Source organism: Tamandua tetradactyla, chromosome 22 (genome assembly GCF_023851605.1).
Source record: "Tamandua tetradactyla isolate mTamTet1 chromosome 22, mTamTet1.pri, whole genome shotgun sequence".
NCBI classification, from domain to species: Eukaryota; Metazoa; Chordata; class Mammalia; order Pilosa; family Myrmecophagidae; genus Tamandua; species Tamandua tetradactyla.
Genome location: NC_135348.1, coordinates 15,303,232 through 15,311,083, shown reverse-complemented (window position 1 = coordinate 15,311,083; position 7,852 = coordinate 15,303,232).

Sequence of the window (7,852 nt, the reverse complement as noted above, 5' to 3'; positions counted from 1 at the left end):
AGAAACCATAGAGGCAAGCAGTGAGATGACATATTGAAAGTGCTGAAAGCAAAAAATTGCCAACCAAGAATTCCATATCTGGCAAAACCGTCTTTCAAAAAGGAGGAAGGTTTACGACATTCCCAGATAAGCAAAGGCTGAAGGAGTTTGTCAGCACTAGACCAGTCCTACAAGAGATGCTAAAGAGAGTTCTGTAGGTTGAAAGGAAAAGACAATAGGCAATAAATCAAAGCCATGTGAAGAATGAAGACCTCTGGTGAATGTAACGACACGGTAAATACAAATGCCAGACTGTTATTATTTTGGTTTGTAACTTTTTTTTTTTTTACTTCTTATGCATCTAAAAGGCAAATGTATAAACAGTAGAGATAAATCAGTGATTTTAGACTCACTGTGTATAAACATATAATATGTGATAAGAACTACATAAAGGTGGGGGATGGAAGAGTACAGGAACATGGTTTGTGTATACAATCAAAGTTATTGAAGTTACATTGGTATTAAAGCATAGGAGATTATTATAGATTTAGGATGCTAAATTTAAACCCCTTGGTAACTACAAAGAAAATGCTGATGAATGTGCAAGCTCATAGAGATAGAAATTAGAATACAGGTTGCCAGGCATGGGCTGGGGGTGGCAGTGGGGATGTGACGCTAATGCATAAGGGGTGTAGGGTTTCTCTTTGAGGAGATGGGGAATGCTTTAGTAATGGCAGGTGGTGAGGATACTGCAATACTGTGAATGTTCTTAATTTCATTCAGTGGTATGTTTGGGAGTGGTTGAGATGGGGAAGTTCATGTTGATATCTTTTCCTCCAATTTTTTTTTCTTTTTTTGGCATGGGCAGGCACTGGGAATCAAACCCAGGTCTTCGGCATGCCAGGTGAGAACTCTGCCTGCTGAGCCACCATGGCCCGCCCTGTTCCTCCAATTTAAAAATAAAAGAAAGTAACTAAAGAGACAATGAGAATTTGATGTAACACATTAACCTGGATTGGATCTAGCAAGGGAGGAGGAAAGGCTCAAAGAAACATTCATTATTGGGACATGTAAAAAAATTGGAATATGAAATATAAGCTTTATGTCAATGTTACATTTTTTGAACTTGATAACTGCACTTACGGTGATTTCATAAGTGAATATCCTGGTACTTAGGAAATATATATGAAAGTATTAAGTGTTCAAGGGGCATGCTACATGCAAACTACACTTCAAGGAATGGATGATAGATTAGAGAGATATAGATAGATAGAGATAGATAGATGGATAGGTAGGTAGGTAGGTGATGGGTAGATAGAATGAAAGGGCAAATGTGGCAAAATGTAAAGTGGCTCTGGATATTGGAAGAGAGGTAGGGGTATGTTGGGGGTCTCTGTATGGGGTTTATATTATTTTTGTTCTTGTCCTATAAGTTTAAAAATAGTTCAAAATGAAAAGTTAAAAAAAAAAAGTATGGTTTTAAATCTTGGCTCCACCATGTATTTGCTGTTTATTCATGTGCAAAATGAAGAGAATGGTAAGCCTTTCATGGGCGTTGGGGGGATTAAATGAGATAGAGTACATAAAATGCCTAGCATGTCTTTGGGCATATGGCAGATCTTCTGTGAATCACGTTTTCCTTCTTAATAGCCCAGAAAACCAAAACAGAGAGACAACTCCCACTTGAAACCCTCCTATCCTGTTTCAAAAGAAAAGAAAAAGACCGTAGAGCTGAGGGAGGTAGGTCCGACCCCAGTTTCAGAGACAAATGAGTGATGGCGCCACCTGCCGGCCAGGGCCCTCAGAGAGTCCAGAGGTGGGGGGTTGCTGTAGTGTTGGTTTGAGGTCCAAGCAAGTTGCATGACCCTTATCCTCTCAAGCAGCCCACTCATTAACACCACTCCATTTCCTGGGGTCTTCTCTGAGTACACTAACCCAAATAACCTGAGAAAAGGTCTCTTCCCAATAGCCAAGAACTTGTGTTGGATTTATGCAACTTGAAGCTTCTTTTACTTATTTTGTGCAACTATTTCTTATGTAACTCTGCTCACTGTGAAAATATTTTCTTCTCACCTATGTGAGTACACTGGTCAGTCATTTTTAGGAACTGTGAATGTTGCTGAATTTATTTGCCAGTCAACTCTACTGCTGCCAAATGCCAGCATAGATCTTTGGAGAGAAGGAACTCTAGTTATAAAGGAAAACAAATGTAGATTTGCTTTTCTACAACTCTAGTGCAGACATCGTGCCCGTTAGGTCCTGTGTATTTCCCCACTGCAATCCATGAAAGGTAAAGTCTAATTTCAGGTTTAGAAAGAGACTCCGAGGCATATAGAGTGGGGCTGCAGAAAATTGATTTCCTCCTTTCAGTAACCCTTTGTTTGTGATTGACACTATTATATACCCTGGAGGGCTAAGTATATAGTTAAGCATGGAGCTTGGTAAATTATCTGGAGAAAATGTCAATAAAAAGATGCTATGTAAAATAGCCATACCTTGTTCTTTTAGTTCATAATCTCCAGAGAAGTTAAGAATTTGCTTGGTCTGCTTTGTACTTTACCTGAACCATGCTACATATATGCACAGGCTCAAAAATAAATACTATAGATAAGGATGCTGGAAAGATCTTTTGGATGGATGTTGGAAGCACTGGGGTTGTCTCCATATTTATAGTGAACCATCTTGTCTCTGTTAGTCTTTCGGCTCCTCTGGATCTCAGTTTTGTATTTTTAAAATGGCCAGATCAGTGTTCCCCAAACTTTTTAACCATGAAAATATTCTTGGGCTAACCTCTCCCCACCACTGCCACCTCACTCATTTGCTTAACATATTTACTGAGTACTTACTGAGCCCAGGCACCCTGGTAGGAGTTGGGGACACAGTTTGTGAGAAAAACAGCAGATGCAGTCCTCGTAGTTTAGTGAGAGAGATATAATACAAATGGTCATACAAATAAAAATACAATCACAAACTCTGTTAAGTGCTCTCAAGGAAAATACAGGGATCTATTGGTGAGCGTGGTGGTTTGAAGCTATATATATACCCCAGAAAAGCACGCTGTTAAATTTAATCTGGTCCTGTGGTGTGGATCCAGTGTAAGTAGGATCTTTTGATGAGGCTATTTCAGTTAAGGTGTGAGCCATCTCAGTCAGGATGGGTCTTAAACCTCTTACTGGAGTCCTTCATGGGAGAATGAATTTCAGACAGAGGGAGAAAGCCATGGAAACAAAAAGTTGAAAACAACAGAACCCAGAAGAAAAGGGGAAACAAGCAGATCCTGCTGTGTGCCTCGCCATGTGGCAGAGGGCCAAGCGTCACTGGCAGCCAGTCTTCAGGAAGAAAGATTGCCTTGATGATGCCTTGGTTTGGACATTTTCTCACGCTTAAACTGTAAGCTAATAAGTTCCCATCATTGAAGCCACCCCTTTTCTGGTATCTGCTTTGAGCAGCCCAGCAAACTAAAACAATGGGCATAACATGGAGACCTAATTATGGGATGGGGGAGTTCAGAGAAGGCCTGTGGTGTGCTTTAATGTCCTTTGAGAAATTACGAAGTGATAAAAAGTTACTGTGAAGTGAATAATGCTTTTAAATTATTTGTATTTTATTAGTCATTGCAGCATCTATCAGGGACATGTAGAAAATGGCCCATTGCATATGTGTGAGACATCTTGGTGATTCGGTCTATAGCCCATGGACTCTTCATATGTGAAGGTATGTAAGGGGCACTTGGCACCTTACAAATGCCACACCCTCCCAGGAGACTGAGGATCACTTAACAGAGTATCTCCCCTTTCCTGTTATATCAGTGTCAACCTGCTGGGCTCTTCAGTGAGAGCTTAAAGAAAAACAGTTGGTTGTCATGATTCACACCAACTCTGAGTGAAAGCAGGACCTATTCACTCCTCCGTGGAAGCCACCAAGCCTATCAGCCGGTGACCTCTGGTGGGTCTCTTGTTCAGAAGTGCAGGCCATCTCCACTCAACCCAGCAAAGATTCCTGCCTCTGAACTGGTCAGATCTAAGTCAAACCCAGCACTCAAAAACAACACCAAGCTCTTCCAACATTTGGAAAAGAGTAAGTAGTGAAGGATTCTTCAGCTCCATTCCCCTTATTCCCGAATCCAACCACTATCAGTCTATATTTTGTTTCTAGGTGCTCACCTAAGTGATTGCATGTTATATCACAGAAAAAAACATATTCCTTCCATAATGGACTTTCAGCTAAATAACTGGCTATAAGTATTTGATTTGATTTTCCGTATTATAGTCTTTAAGGCTTTCTGTCAAGCTCCCCATTGGGAGGAGAAGTTTTCCATCTTCAATTCTTCCTGCTTAACCAAGGGAAGGTGAATTAAGTTAAGAAGCTGAATCCAGTATGGGAATGATCCCCTTCGGTAGTCAAAGTCACCAAAGGGTGGATTGGATGAGGAATTCAAATTCTGTTTGTGACTAGGTAGAGGAAGAGAGGAGGTCGGGTCAGTGGCAAGCCGAGGAGGTTGAGGCAGTTCAGTCCCTTATCTGGAGGACAAATGTATAGAAATAAGGGTCCTTGCAGAGTGGGTAATTCTTCAGTTAGACCTTAAATCTTTGGAGGGCAAAGATGGTGTCTTTGTCATCTTTTCCCAGTGGTGGCTGCTAGCCTAGGAGGCATACGATTACTTTTTTTTTTTTAAAGAATGAATGGCTTTGGAAAGGTGTCAGGGTGAAGTCACTAAGCCAGGCAAGTGGGCCGAAATTAGCCTCAAGAAAACTTCCAGAGAAGCCAAAGCAGGACACAGGAGGGAGGCCTTGGAGACTGCTGGCAGCATCTGCTCCATTAACTAGCCCATGGCAGGATGAACAAGATGCACTCTCAGAAAGCACAGTGCAAGGTCATCTAGATAAACTAAAGCTGAGTACTCATAATGCAAAAGCGCTATTCATGCTGCAAAAAGTTTGCACCATTCCTTTAGATAGGCAGTGTCTCACATTGGCTTGAAATACGACTGCATTTACAATTTAATTTTTAGAGACCACTCCTCAGGACATTCCAAATATGTTAAGTGCACTTTTATCTGTTGGAAGGGCTATTGATTTTTGTTTATTTACATTCTGTCAAAGTCTAAAAAAAGGATTTGAAGTGACTAAGTATTAATAGATAATTGGTGAATATAAACAAATAGAATTACTGAAATAGTGCTTTGTATTTGCACTGTGCTCCACAACTTACAAAGTACTTTCACACTCATATCCATCTGATCCTCGCCAAAACTCTGTGAGTTAGGTACTGCCCTTGGTGTTGGAAAATCTGGTGCCAAATCCCAGCTTATCAGTCTTGTATCACTGTGAGTTGGGCAACTCATCCAACCTCTCTGAAATTCTGCTTTCTTTCTCTTTACTATGAGAGTTTCATTTATTTTGTAGTCAACTTTGGTATTTTTATGACGTGGCAATGAAGCAGCTTTCCAGAATTTAAATTCCAATTTTTTCAGGGTGATTCACGCACGTGGTTAAAAAACCAAAAATTTAAAATCAAATAAGGGGGCGGGCCACGGTGGCTCAGCAGGTAAGAATGCTTGCCTGCCAAGCCCGAGGACCCCGGTGCCTGCCCATGTTAATAAAAAAAAAATCAAATAAAGGGGTGTAAGGGTAGTTCTCACCCGTCATACAGGAGCCCCGGGTTTGAGTCCCAGCCCGTGCGTTCCCTACTCCACCAAAAAAAGTCAACAAATAATGCTGCAATAATGGAATAGTCACATGGAAAAAGAATGAAATGTGACCCCCACCATACACGCATACAAAAAAACCCCAAATAGACCAAAAGGTTTTGAAATAGAAACAGTTCCCTGATCAAGCCTCCCGGCACTCATCCTGCCTCCTGAGACAACTGCCTTTAACATGCTTCTGATTTTAGTTCTTCTCGTGGTTTCTTCTCTATCTCCAAATAGTATGTTTACACTTGCATTTCTTGATTTAGCAACCTTAGTAGACATTATCTATCCACTTTCTTCTGGGGTAAACTTTGGATTCATGTCCGCTGTACCCTCCCAATTTCTGAAAGTTTGAGCTATTTTGGGATCTCTGTTGGGGTTGTAACTACAGACAAACCTCTAATTCCTGTTTCATCAACAGTCAATGTTACCCCTTGGCCCCCTCATTCTTTAAGAAATAGAAGCAAACGTCTCTCTCTCCACCTCTCTATTGCCTCCTACCTCCCCAAATCTATCTGTTCTACAACCACAATTAAGTTATCCCCTACCTTGTTTATAGGTTGATTCTAAAAATTGAAAACGAGAAAATGGTGCTTACATTATGACTGTGTAAATATTGTTTATTACAGAGCCAAGATTACATTTCTTCTCTGTGGTTCCAGGGACATGAAACGAAAATGCTTCTATCATCAAGAACAAAGAGAGGCTACTTTCTCACGCATCCAATTGCTCAAAATAATGCCACATTTAAGTTTGTTTCCTAATTGGACTCTGATTTTTTTGTGCATTCCCCCTCTGTGGTTTCTGATTGTCTTTTTTTTTTTTTTTCTTATTGGTAGAAGACACATGTCTTCTTTATCGGAGTCAGCTTTTACTCATTCCTTTTATTGCTTGGAGTCCATTCTATTCTTTAAAAAAAATTGTTTTTCTTAAAGCCCACTGACACTCCGTTCTAATTTAAACTAACTGTTGGTTAGTTAAGTGGACAACTAGACAACTAGAATTCCTGGGTGAATTCTATTAATTCTTATATTCCAAATCCTCCTTTTCTTGGGTTTTTGTCTTAGTTTTGCTAGAGTTGACATACTCAAGTGGCTTCCTCAGGAAGGATTTATAAGAACAAACTTCCTTCATTCCTGAGTATCTGAAACTGACTTTATTATGCTCTCATATTTAAACGCCAGTATGGTTTGATATGAAGTTCTAATTTCAAAATAATTTGTTCTTAGAACTTTTAAAGACTTTGTCCTACTGCCTTTTTGGCATCCATAGTTGCAGATTCAAAATCTGCTGCCTAAATCTCTCTTCTTTGCAGGCAACTTATTTTTTCTCTTTGGAAACTCTTAGAATCTTCTTAGCCCTATGTTCTGAAATTTCACAGTGAATGAGTCTAAGCAGGAGAATTTCTTTTTCCTTGTTGTGCATTTGATGGCCCTTTTGTTTTGAATGTTCTGAGACTTTTCTGCTATTATTTCCTTGATTATTTTCCCTTTGCATTTTCATTTTTCTGTTTTTAAATTTCTAAAAGTTAGATGTCTGCCCTCCAGTTTGATGTTTTATACTGCTTTTTTAATACTTTCCATCTTCTTCTTTTTTTTCCCTATATATTCTAGAAGAGTTTCTCAACTTTATATTCCATCATTTCTATTAAAATCATAATTTTGCAATCATTATTTTTTCAATCTCAAGAGAAGGCTGGATGTTAAACTATATGGTCAGTTTACTTTAAAGAGATTGTTTAGAGTTCTTTTATTGTTTTATTTTTAAGTTCTCTTTTCTTCTTGAATAATTTCTGTTTCTTCAGAGTGACATTTTCAGTTTTGGGTTTTGTTTGCCTTGATTATTCATTGATATTTATGAATAAGAAATTAGGAACTGGGAGCCCTGGATACATGGACAGAGTTTGTTGAAAAGTGGACTTTAGCTAGTGTGATTGGTTAGGGAACGGACTCTTTCTGGAGATGTCTGAAAGAAAAAATAAGGACTGTATTTTATGGTAGCAATTGACATACCAGCTGACCCAGCTCTTTTCAGATCATTTGTTTAATTTCTTTAGACATACATAACTGTTCTTTTTCTTTTCTGTCATGATAGTTTACTGGTGATCATGCATTCTATGTATGTGCGTGGGATGAGGGAGAGCAACTATATTTCTAGTAGTCCTTATGGTGCATTGAATTA